This window comes from Rissa tridactyla, chromosome 4 (genome assembly GCF_028500815.1).
Source record: "Rissa tridactyla isolate bRisTri1 chromosome 4, bRisTri1.patW.cur.20221130, whole genome shotgun sequence".
In the NCBI taxonomy this organism is placed as follows: domain Eukaryota; kingdom Metazoa; phylum Chordata; class Aves; order Charadriiformes; family Laridae; genus Rissa; species Rissa tridactyla.
In genome coordinates, this window is record NC_071469.1 from 79,057,018 (window position 1) to 79,068,932 (window position 11,915).

An 11,915-nucleotide genomic window follows, 5' to 3' on the forward strand; every position below is an offset into this window, starting at 1 on the left:
CCAGCATGGCTGCGGGCGGTTTGGTTGCATATAACCAAAACCCCTGGTAGGAGAGGAGGTAATGAGCTATCCCTACCCCTTTCTCAGCCTCCACGTAGCCAGCAGTTGTCCTGGATGGGCCCGCTATGCGTTCTGAGGCTGCACAAACATTTCTTAGCAATGATGATGTCTTTTCTTAAGCAGCATATGTTTTACATGCAGGAAGAACGTTTTTCCCTGTCCCTTTTAAATATATGGCCCAGTGAGGAGCTGAGGATGACACGTTAGCATGCTTGTATTGGCAAGGGACTGTTTCATTCTTGCTACTTTAATTGAGTTCTTTTATCTACTTTTATCTAGTTCAAAAAGTAGTCTGCAAAGTAAGCACAGGTACACATGAAAATGGATAGAGGAGAAGTGGGTGCATGTTTTAAACGAGGCCTCTTAAAGAAAGCACGTGTCCTTTTGAAGTCTTGACCAGTTTGGCACTTGGCTGTCTCAGAAGCCACTCTCACCTTCTGATATGTTGCTGCACCAGAAATGGGGTGATGAACAAAGACCGATGCACCTCAAACACTGCGAAGCAGGAGCTAGCTGCCAGGTGCCAGCCATGAGAGCTCCCACCTGTGACCTGTGTTTGGGATCTGGAGGCTGTCCGGCTCCCCCCTGCACCACCCCAGGGCTCACGCAGCCCCTCTGGGACACCAGGGGTGCCCGAGCTCCACCTCCCCTTCTCCCCCTGCTTCGGATTGCTGTTTGCAAAGGATAATCCATCACCATGTTAGAGCAGAGGGAGTATTGTGTGAGTCTGAGGAGGGCAGGGTTGTATTTCAGCAAAAAATAGAAATCTAAGTAAATAATACATTTTTTTTTTAAAAAGAGAGGGGAGGGGTTAGAGTGGAAGGGCTCCTTCCAGGGCTGGAGCCTACCGAGTGCTGCAAGGGCAGCTGTGCCCACAGGGAGGAGGATCACTGCTGTCCCAGCATTCACCCATGTCCCAGGGTTGTAGACAAAACCCAATATGTGAAACTCAATTCAGAGATGCAGTGAGGATAGCCTGGAGACTACAACAGATGCGTGCTTGTTATACAGTGGCCTTTAATAATGCCTTAGAGAGCTTGGTGGAGGATGTGCTGGGGTTGTCCTGTCCCAGACAGGCAAGAGCATAGATTGTTTGTGGCTAGGATGCTGCTGAAGGGTGTGCATTGCCTTCCTGTGGGGTGTTGAGGGACAAAACTGCCTTGGCCGTATCAATAGCCTTGGCGGATTCAGAGCCGTCAAGATCTTCAGACTACAGATGTGAACAGTGAACGAGAGGTGCACTGAAAGTCTGCTTTTTTTCCTGATTTCTTCCCCTATCCCTTAGCAGACCATCGGGTAAGTAGTCTTCATATAAGGATAGCTGTACTGAGCCAGCCTGATAGTCCCATAGCACTGTTTCCCCAGAATATTCTCCTAGCTGTCAGCAAATTTATCTGGGCATTTCTTGGTGCTCTTCATTTAAATTCCTCAGATAATCTTCTTCCATGAATTTCCACTTTGAAGTTTCTTGTTGAAGCAAGGTATACATTTATCATTTCCCGCGGTGGGAACCCAGAGTTCAATTATGCATTGGGGAAAAGTATCCCCTTTTGTTCACTTCAGCTTTGTCACCTGCTTTCATTTGATACCGTCCGGTCCTTCTGGTGGAGAAGACAGCGAGTGATTGCCGCTTTTCCACCTTCTCCACCCACTCATGCCTGAGCAGACTTCTTTTGCTGCCCCCTCCACTGTCTCCAAATCCATTTTTGCAATCCTCTTACTGATACCTCCTGTATCTTGACCCAGAGTAAGAGACTGAGGCATGTGGTGATAGGACAGCGAGTGGGTAAGGTATCTCTTCCATCACTGGTGCTAGAGATGTGGTCATGTTTGCGTGCCTGTCCTGGTTCCCGAGCAGGAGGCAAGGGATAGTACTTGTCCTGGTGTGAAGACCTGGCAGACAGAAAGATGGTGTCTGGCCGTGTAGGGAAAAAACAATTAAGACTTCAATGTTTATTAAGAAAAAAGCAACCAGCAGTGCATTTCAAGCACTCATCACACAACATAATTTTGCTGTTGGAAGTAGTGGGATTAAAAAAGTCTTTCTAATGTTGATTTCTTTTAGTTTGTAGAATATAAATGGGGTTTTTAAAAAGAAATCAATTAAAAATAGAGGAAATGTGTGTACAAACATTGTCAAGAATTCCTATCTTTCATTTTTTTAAAACAAGCTCTAGAAAAAATCCCCACAGAAGTTCTGTAGTGCATATTTGAATGCTTTTGTTGTAGCCTCATTAAACTTGGCTTGTCTGCAGATACAGCTGGCATGTTATTAACTGTGCTCCAGGCTTGGGGAAGCCAGAAAGCAGCCTCCACCCCCCAGTGCCGGCTGGCTTTAGGGAAACGTGCCAGTATGGGTTGGTCCTCTTCAGCTGGCTGGCTTTGGGAGCACTCGCTAGAGCATCTCCGCATGGCCTCTGGGTCTGGGAGCCCAGGGCTCAGGCTGCCTCAAGCGCCGACTCGAGAGAGGGCTCTGCGGCGTCATCCGTGCCGGCCGGCAGCCCGCACCCGTGCACCACGGCGGTCGCCTGTGAGCAGGATGGATCCACCAAGGTATGTGGCCTCCTGTGGACAATCTCAGGCAGGTGCCTGTGTTCCCCGTAGGGCTCTTCTGCCTTTCTTTACTGTGCGTTGGCAAGAAGCAAATTAGCAATCATCTGCCAAATAGTTTCTCTGTTCTGAACGAACTCGTTATTGGACTGAACCAGTCAAATAAATTGAATAAGGGAAATATTTTCCCTATACCTGCCGGAGAGGCTGTTGCTCTCCACACTGGGTTTGCACATCAGAAGACCTCCACCAGAGGTCTAAGCAGCTTCTGACTTTCTTCAAAGCTTTGGCAAGAAGTATGTTACCTCTTGAATGCTGTTTCATTGAAGTAATTTTAATAGAAGCTTTTAATGGTAAGGTGAATTTTTAAAATAGATTTCATATTTAATTCAAAATTGTTGAAAATATATTCAGTAGAAATTTAAGTTAAACAATGTGTATTAAGTATAGGTAATGTTATTCAAAATTCTTGCTTATTACAACCAGCTTTCATTGCCTTAACTAATAAAAAATTGATCTGGGCTTTTCAAGGCACTTGGTCTGTTTGTGTTAAATACTTCTTAGGGCATTTGAGCACTTCATACTCTTTAAAAATTTAGACTAGCACGTCCTTTCTGCCATAAGGAAGTACTATTCTTACTTTTATCATCATGAATTCAAGAAGTCATCGCTCTACTTTGACTTGAGTCTTGACTGTTACTGGAAGGGGTCTTCCTTCCGTCTCCTACCTTATGCTGATAGAAGGTTTGTGTTGCCTTTGGGAGCGGACATTGCTGACAATTAAAAGGATTCATTTTTAGTCTGTGCAGCTTCTGGATCTGGTGCCCTATGGAGCTGCACAAGGTAGGGACAAGAGGTTAGGGTTTGGGTGAGGATTCAAGACCTTCTCTCTTAACAGCCTGACTTATTTTGAATGAGAATGACTGTAACTCTGGCTTCACCAATTTGCCTAATAACATGCTTGAAATTGGTGGAAGAGCCAAGGTCATTAGTCCAAGATGGGTTTCATTGTAGGTGACACCTATAACCAGGGGGGTGAGCTTCCTCTTGAAGGAACCATTTCTTTGGCCTGTGGGTCCATCTCTTTAGGCTTCTTTAAAAATCTTTCTCAGCAAAATGGTGAAAAACTTTTTGGCTCCTGCTTAAGTTGCTACTCAATTACTGTTAGCCTTGCTGAGGAGGACATAAGGGAAGGCTGAAGAAGCCCATTGCTTTTCTCTTCTCCAGGGAATCTGTTACATTAAACATTTGAATAGATTTTTGAACGTAATTCCCAGTCATTTCCTCTACAGTGAACTCAGTTCACTCATGCAGACTTTGTACTTAATGATATCTCTTAAAATAAATGAGATTGGATATAATTTATATTAAATGGTCATTTTAGAAATCTACATCTACTAATTATTCATTAGAAAATTTGGAAAGATTGAAGTAAAATAAATTCCCTTTATGACCTCACAGCCTACAGAAACATAAATATATACACCTGTGTTGATTTTCTGTGAGTAAACTGAATGCAGGTGATTTACTGGACTCCAAGAATAGTTTAAGCAGATTTGAATTGCATTGTTCAATCTGCATCAATAAACCATAGCAACCAACTAAGCCAAAAATTCAACACGCCTCTAGGACAGTTTTTTAGTGTTTACGTTGATGCTCAGCTTGTGGTCTGTCTCTGCATCATATGGGATTTTGCTTTTGTGAGCTCTTCTGGTTGTCTCCTCGGTGTGACCACTCTCTTCCCTGCCCTCTCCCCGTTGTCTGTGCTGGTGTCCCTGTGGGCTCCCTCCTCGAAGGCTGGTTTCTTTGCTCCTTTCTGTGCTGCCACCATGTTGCATCTTGCTTGCGGCAATCTGCTCCCTGACGCTGCGCTGGCATTTGCCCTTTCCAGGCCCCGCACGTAACTGAGTTGCTTCACAGTTTATACATTTAAGTTACACCTTACCTAGTGTTACTGTTTTCTCCTTTACTCTCAGCCGCAGTTGCTCTTTCGTCCGTTGTCCAGAGCCAGCTCTTCCTTGGGGCTCCGTACACATGCAGAGCCTTCCTTGAACCGTCCCACAGGGACCAGCATCTGCAGATCTCCTCGAGGTGCTGCGAGAAATCAGACTGCTCCATGTGCTTCTTCACAGGCAGTCTCAGTTAGGTTCAAATGAGCTAAAGATGTGTGTTTGTCAAATCTTTGTTCACGAAACAGCAAATGATGTAATTTGCATTCAGATCGCATCCAGCTCCAAGCTGGATAGCTGCTTCATCTCACCTTACAGTCCTTCTCTGCTCCTTCCCCTCTTACAGACACTTCCTGGAGTTTGTTTTACAAGAGCTGTTTCATGTAGGAATTGTATTCCATTAGGTGTTTCAATGGCATCCCGTGTAACTGGGTTTGATTTTGACCGCAGCCTCTGGTACATAGAAATAAAGCAGAGAGAATTCCTTGCTTTTTTGGAGGATAAACTGTCATCTTTAGGAGGCAGTCACAACACTGCTGCATTCCTCACACAAATAAGACAAATTTTACACAAATTTGGAGCAAAAGAAAGTGAAAATGAGTAGGATTTTCTTGTTTCATAGCTTAAATGAGAGAATACTGAGTTTTCTGCCTGCCAGTTTAAACTCTGGAAATGCAAATATCAGAAGGGAAGATGCTCTTTCTCTCGATAACTAGGTATACACATACATATCTATAATGTACAAAATGCTTCATTTTATTTTAATCAGTTCCGTTTTGAAGACCTGACCAGCTAAAATTTGCTGTATTGGAAAGAACGTTATTGGGGGGGAGCATCAGTCTTGATTAAAAGAGGAATGAGGAGAGCCAGTCCTTACAGCAAGTTGGGGGGAGTGATTTTGCGAGTGGTACTGGAGTTGGGAAAAGTGCAATCGGAGTTAGCAAAAGTGTCTGCTTTTCCAGTGGCTGCCCCAGTAATTGGCCGTGCGTGTCTGGATCACCGAGTGACAGGCGGGAGGCTCAGCTCTTGGAGAGCCTGGCCACTCCGAGCAGGGGGAAGAGGGAGGGAAGGAGGATGGGGAGAAGAAACAATTTGTGAACTTGCCCCTTTTGAGATAGCAAATGCTCCTCTCCCCGTGCCCAGGATCATTGCTGAGCAGCCGGCAGCTGCATCCCGCTCTCCTGCTGCTGTCAGCGAATGTCACTGCGGGAACCTCAGTAGTTTCAAGGAGTCACTATTTGTACACAGGGAATAGAGGAAACTCATGGGTAGAAACATTGTGGTGTGTGGGCTGCTCTGGATTTTACTCTGAGGAAGAAGATCTCCACAAATGTTTTAAATTAGGCTGTCCTTGATAATTTTGGTGGTATGGAGCCCAACCAAAATTTCAGGAACAAACAAGTTGCTCTGTTAAAGCAGACATGAAAAAAATGAAGGGCTTAACTTTTGTCCTGAGGGTGATAAAACAGCACCACACAGCTGAAAATCAATCTGACCTTCACCCACGTGATGCTGTTGTCTCAGTCTGTCTTTCATTTCCTTTGGTTGAGTGAAGGCCATGGCATTCAGTAGGGAGAAAAGCCAGAGGGAGGTGGGGAGAATCCTGTTTTCTCTGGAAAGGCTTCGGTGCTTGCATAAGTTGACTCTGAAAAGAGAGTTGCTGTAAAACTTTGAATTATTTCATTAAATTAAAAAAAAAAAAGTTCCTTTTTCTCCTAATAGCCAGCAATCACTTTAAGGTAGAGAAGATCTATGCTGTTAAAAAAAAAAAAAAAAAAAAAAGGAAAAAGAAAAAAAGGAAGTGTTTGTGATATAAAACATTCTGTTTTAATTAAACCTAGAATTAGCCAGTGACGGTATTTTGAAAAGAAGGCTTCATGCAGCAACAGGAAACCTGCACATTCATTTAAAAACAGAAATTTGTACCCAAAGGGGAGAAAAAAGTCCAATTATTTTTCCCAGAGATATTTTAACATTCTGTGTTGCAGGCTTTGCAGAAACAAGGAGAAGGTACCCAGATACACGTATATTTACATCTACATCAATAAACCAACAGTTAGGGCTTGTGTATAAACAATATTATTGATTTTCAAAATAGAGGTACAATTTCAAGTGGTGAACTACTCATTTTACTCAACATCCTGCAGCAAGTGGTTCCCACCTCATTTTCCCGAAGACAGAGAATGAACTAAATGAATGGGTAAAATTCTGTGCAGAATTTAATTCTATTAAAAACAACAGCACCAACAAAAGGGAAAGCGATGTGCATAAGCACTGGTGTTGTTTTTTACATCTTGAAAGCAATTAAAAGTGCAATTCATAGCTATTCATTCAATCCCCTGCTTCTTTCATCCTTATTTCATTTAAATGCGACCCAGAGCCAAAAAAAGTTGCCAGATATTTCTTTTGGAAAACAGCAAGTTTTACACGCCGCCTTTACAAAACTGAGATTGCTGTAAGTTCTGGCTACCCTACCCTGCACTTTTCCTGACACATCTCATCGCAGGCAGGTAACGTCCTTTCATGTCACACTCATAAACTACTCTTGCTTTATATTTTTGTGCTATAGATACCCTAGCTACTGCAGCATGGAGAGAGTTAGGGATATCTGCCGTTTTCCTTGTTCAGTAAATGTTGCCTGTTCTAGGAAGGTCTATAGGAAATGCCAACTTCTTGTTAAAAAGATAGAGATGGAGATTGGATTTAGATTAGAGATTAATCCCTGCTCCGTAAAGGTTAAGAATGAAACAGTTTGTTCATTAATCTGTTTGGGATGGTGGAGATTAATTTCTGACTAGAGCTTTTTATTTAAGTAAGTGTGGTTTGTCTGATGTGCCAGCCATCGCGGACACTATTTTATGTGGTATTAACAAAAAAAGAAAAAAGAACAGCAAATGTAAAAGATGTTGGGACCTTTTCCTGGCGAGCTCTGCTACTCAGGTCTCCATGAGATATGCCAAAATGCTATTTGCATAAATGTAGAATTTAATAAGTTATCATTCTGATTAACGCCATTAACTGCTTAACTACTGTAGAAATTGGCTTCCAAAGTTGCTAGATGGTAGCTGTTGCTCTCCACGTCATTCCATTTGCTGTCTCACTGGGGATAATGGTATGCAAGGGAAAGCAAGAAGGTCAAGGATCTTTTTGTTTAGTCTCTTTACACATTAAAAGTTCTATTATGTGTTTGTATTGCATGTGGTTTCCAGTCTGTTGGCTACAATGCTTTCAAAATCCATTGATGATGAGTTTGTGAAGCTAAATATATCTTGTGGGTTATGACTACCAAGCTATCACGTTGTGTAGCAGTCAGGGCCAATATTTAACAAGTGTTTTTCAGAATGAGGAATTTGGAAACCGAGTCAAACGATCTTACAAAAGGGTTAACAGAAATGCTAATATAGAAGATGACAGCAAATGCCTGGTCTGTGCTGAGGGTGGGGGTGTTTGGAGCTATGCTATGCTATTTGTGGGGAAGTGGTTCTCAGGTTGGGGCTTTTTTATGGGTTTTTCTGGGGGTGGGGGAGGGCTGCGGTATTGTGAATGACACAGCCGCCACAGAGCTGAATGGGATTGAAAAAAGCGGTGTCCTCTACAGCCATCCCTTTCTCTGCCCCGGCACCGAGTAGGTGCAGTGTGCTGTGGTGGGGGTGTGCGTGGGGGCCCCGGGGGGGCTCGCCCCACGGCTCCCCGCTGGCCCCTTGCCCGCCCCCCTCCCCGCCGGAGCCCAGCCGCCCGCCCGTCCCCCCGCCGCTGGCAGGGCAGTCGGGCTCCGCAGAGACCTCGCTGCTGCTTCTTGCCCGACATTTAAGGGAATGCAAAAGCAGACTGCAGGATGCAGCCACATCCTAAGGGCTGGCACAGCCGCCTCGCTTGTTTTCACTCTCCAGCTAGTAGACTGACCTTTTAAAAAAACAGTTTCAGCTGCTGGGAGGCACTGACAATAGCTTTAATAGGCTTCATTTTGGTATGAAATAGCTACGGTCACGTTCTGATAACGCAAACTAGCAGCCATAAGCGTGGCAACAACGGGTCATGTTTTAGCTGATTGTTTCAGGCCGTGTACAAACTCAGGCAGATGTCACTGCCTCCCTGCCAGGCATTAGCACAAGGTACTCATTTTCTTTTAAAATGAAAGCAGAGATTTTATTTTTTTGGAGTGATTTGTGTTCTGACTGCATGAGTACCTTCACACCTGTCAGTTGAATCCAGTGTGTTCGTTCCCAAGGGTAACCTGACATCTGGGAAATTCTGCCTCAGCCCAGACTGATCCCCTTCGCAGCGTCATTGGTATTTTGAATTGAAATGGAGTTACACCATCACACATCATCCTTTGCATTATTCTGTTCTGCTCCAGTATATTCCTGCTTTTATAACTTTCGGTTTAAATCCCGCTCTTGGGCTGTTTCAGGAGTGGTGCAGTTATCTTTAAGCTGTCTTGCTTTTCACTGTGGGGCTGGTAAGCTCAAAAACATCTGCAGGCAGGGTCAGTCCAGCTTGCTGGTCTTTAGAGGATATTTACAAAGTTTCATAAGGCTTGGACCCATACCCACACCCATCCTAGATGCAGTGTCTACAGATTTATCCCCGAGAGCCTCTTACAAGCTTTGTTTGTATTACTATCTAGAGCTATCCCACTGCAGAAATCCTCAGGAGAGAGAAGTGGTCAAGAGTGCTTAGAAACATCTGCTAAAAATTCAGACAAACACTGCACTGTCACTAGAAGCAGTTAGGATGGGGCGAATGAAATTTATCATGTGGTGCTACAGGAAAAAGGGACATTTTTCTTGTTCTTTTACTTTTCCTTAAAAATCGATAGTTTGGTCAGTAGATATAGGAAAATGCCCCTGCAGAGCACACTTGGGGCGGAGAGCTGCTTTTTACCAATGTCACAAACTCACTTGAGAGCCAAGCCTCGCGGTCTTGCGGGAGCGCTGTTTCCAGAGTACTCACGTTTGATTCATCACACGCTTTCTACTTTCAAGAAACCCTGCATTAATTGCGCAGACCTAGAAAGTGGCGACATCAGGAGATAAAGTGACTTCACTGTGACTTTTCTATTACTTGCCATACTTAGGCAAAAGGGAAGACAAAGTTGTAGCAACAAACCTAATGGATGAACTCTCTGACTAGTTGCTGGTTTGTGTGTGGCTGCATACTGGATTCGGTGAGTACTTGAGAAATACTGGCATTTGTCCCCGATGATGTGTCATGATGTTACAGGCAATTTGGCAGGAAAAAAAAAAGTTTTCGTATATGTGATGCTGGACTTGCTATGATGTTGTGCTGCTTCATTGCAGTAGTCCAGCTCAGCCCCCCAACCACCCCCGTTCCCCATAGAGCACCCTCGCCTCCCTGGCCTGTCCTCTGCCTACAAGCAAGGCAAGAGGCAGCATGTGCTGTGCTGGCTGGCCGGGAGGCACACGCATGGACCGGCCCGAGAGCTGTGCTTGCTCCGATAAACGCTGACTCTGTTCTTAGCCTTTCTCTCAGCAGAGACGTGAACTGGGGTTTCTGTCCTACCCAATCAAAGGTAGGTTCGCCAATCTTATAGAAACTCAATTTCTATAAGAGAAACTCAATTTCTCTCTGAGCCCTCTATCCCCAGTCCGGTGTGATTCAGAAGTTAATAGGAAGGGACAAACAGTTAAGACATATGACAGGTAATATGATCACATAAACCTTGTTTTCTTAGGATGCCAGGCTGAAAAAAATATCACAAAGCTCTTGGGAATAAATGAGTCACTTCAGATTGAGACTTGATGGACAACGTTGGCTTTGTTATCACTCTGCAGGTAGCGAGGGGATAGGGTTAGGGAGAATTTCCAGAAATGTAGGAGAGTCGTTACTAGAAAGGTAAAGCCTCCTCTGCCACGCATCCCCCGTAGTGGACCCCGCATTACCCTGGTCCCTCCTCCTTTTGGGAGCCTTTTGAGGAAAAGTCTCCTGTGACAGGAACATCTCTCAGGTCTTTTCTTCTGTGAGCTGCCAGGTGAAAGAATGGGGCTACAGAACAAAAGATGTTCAGATACCGCAGACAAGCTTTTGTAGGATCTGCCACGTCAGCTGTCTCTTATAAGGTCTGCTGTATTTTCTGTTGATGATGCTCTTCCCCCGAGGATTTCCCCACACCTGGGAACGCCTGCCATAACCCGCACTGATATTTTCCTCAATGCCTTTCATTTCTGCATACAGATGGAGCTGGGATATCACACACTGTCCTTGCCCTTATTCTGTTCTGCTCCTTGGCAGTCCCAGCTTTCCTGGCTGGGAGCTTTCATCCCACCTCCCTCTCAACCTTTTTCAGGAGGGGCTCTGCAATTATTTATGAGCTAGCTTGTCCCGTTTTTCTGACATTTTCAGTGTACTCTGCAAAGAGGAAAGCTAAGTATGTGATCTCTGGTTTTACAGGGAACAGAAAACTAGAAGTAAATGTTGCTGGTCTGTGTTAGCAAGATATTTCGGTTTTTTAGGAGGCAGGGAATCGTCCCTTTAATATCATTGGTCTTCTGAGTGGAAAAAGTCTTAGTGGTCTGTAACCACCTCTTGCCTTTGATGTGTTTGGAGATCTTGGAAGGGCAGGCAGCCAACTCGCTTGCATACTTGTCAAGGTGGGGCTGTCTGTCCTTAGTCTGTATTCCTCCTCGCCATCCTTAAGAGGATTTTGTCTCTCCTTCCTCCTGCCACGTGTCAGAATAAGCAGCACACTGTGATTTACCTCCTTCTCCTTCCACTTCTTGTGCTCTAGGGCTCTAGATTTTCCAAAATACATCATGGTAAGAGGCAAAGATGTAATGATTTGGGCATCGTAGCTCTTCCAGATGCACCCTTAACTTCTCTGAATGAAATAAGTGACTATTAAAGCTGAAAAGCAGCATTTTCTCATTTTGCTGCTGCAAGTAGGTGGGAGGAGTGGCTAACTGCTCCTCTGGCAGTAGTAAAGTGGACAGGCTTGTCTGCTGCCCAGTACTACAAGCTGGATGATGCACTTACCTATTCACTCTATCCTGCACCACATCGATGTTTTGCTTGCCTACATGCATTGCATATGTGTGAAAGAATTATAGGTCTCCCGTCTACCTTCTCTTCCAAAGATAACTAAAAATACAGAGTCTCTTTTAAGGAGAAATGTATTCCCTCTCCAACGTTATGCACACAGAAATCAAATTTCTTTTGATTTTGACCAACCTTAGATAAAACCTGATGGTTGCCGCTGAATCTCACTTGAGTTTTTCATTAAAACTGTTCAAAGCAAAATAGAGGGTGGAGGATCTCATGTGAGCCAAAACTAACCTCCCTGTTCCTGCCAGTGAAGCTGTATTGCCAAATTTCACACAGCCGTGCTCTCTAGCACCT

At 44.4% G+C, this 11,915-nt stretch overlaps 1 protein-coding gene across 5 annotated transcripts in view; it reads left to right on the forward strand.

Moving 5' to 3' along the window:
* Positions 1-11,915, forward strand: part of ZNF423 (zinc finger protein 423) — a 274,882-nt gene that overhangs the window by 117,643 nt on the left and 145,324 nt on the right. The window lies entirely within an intron of this gene.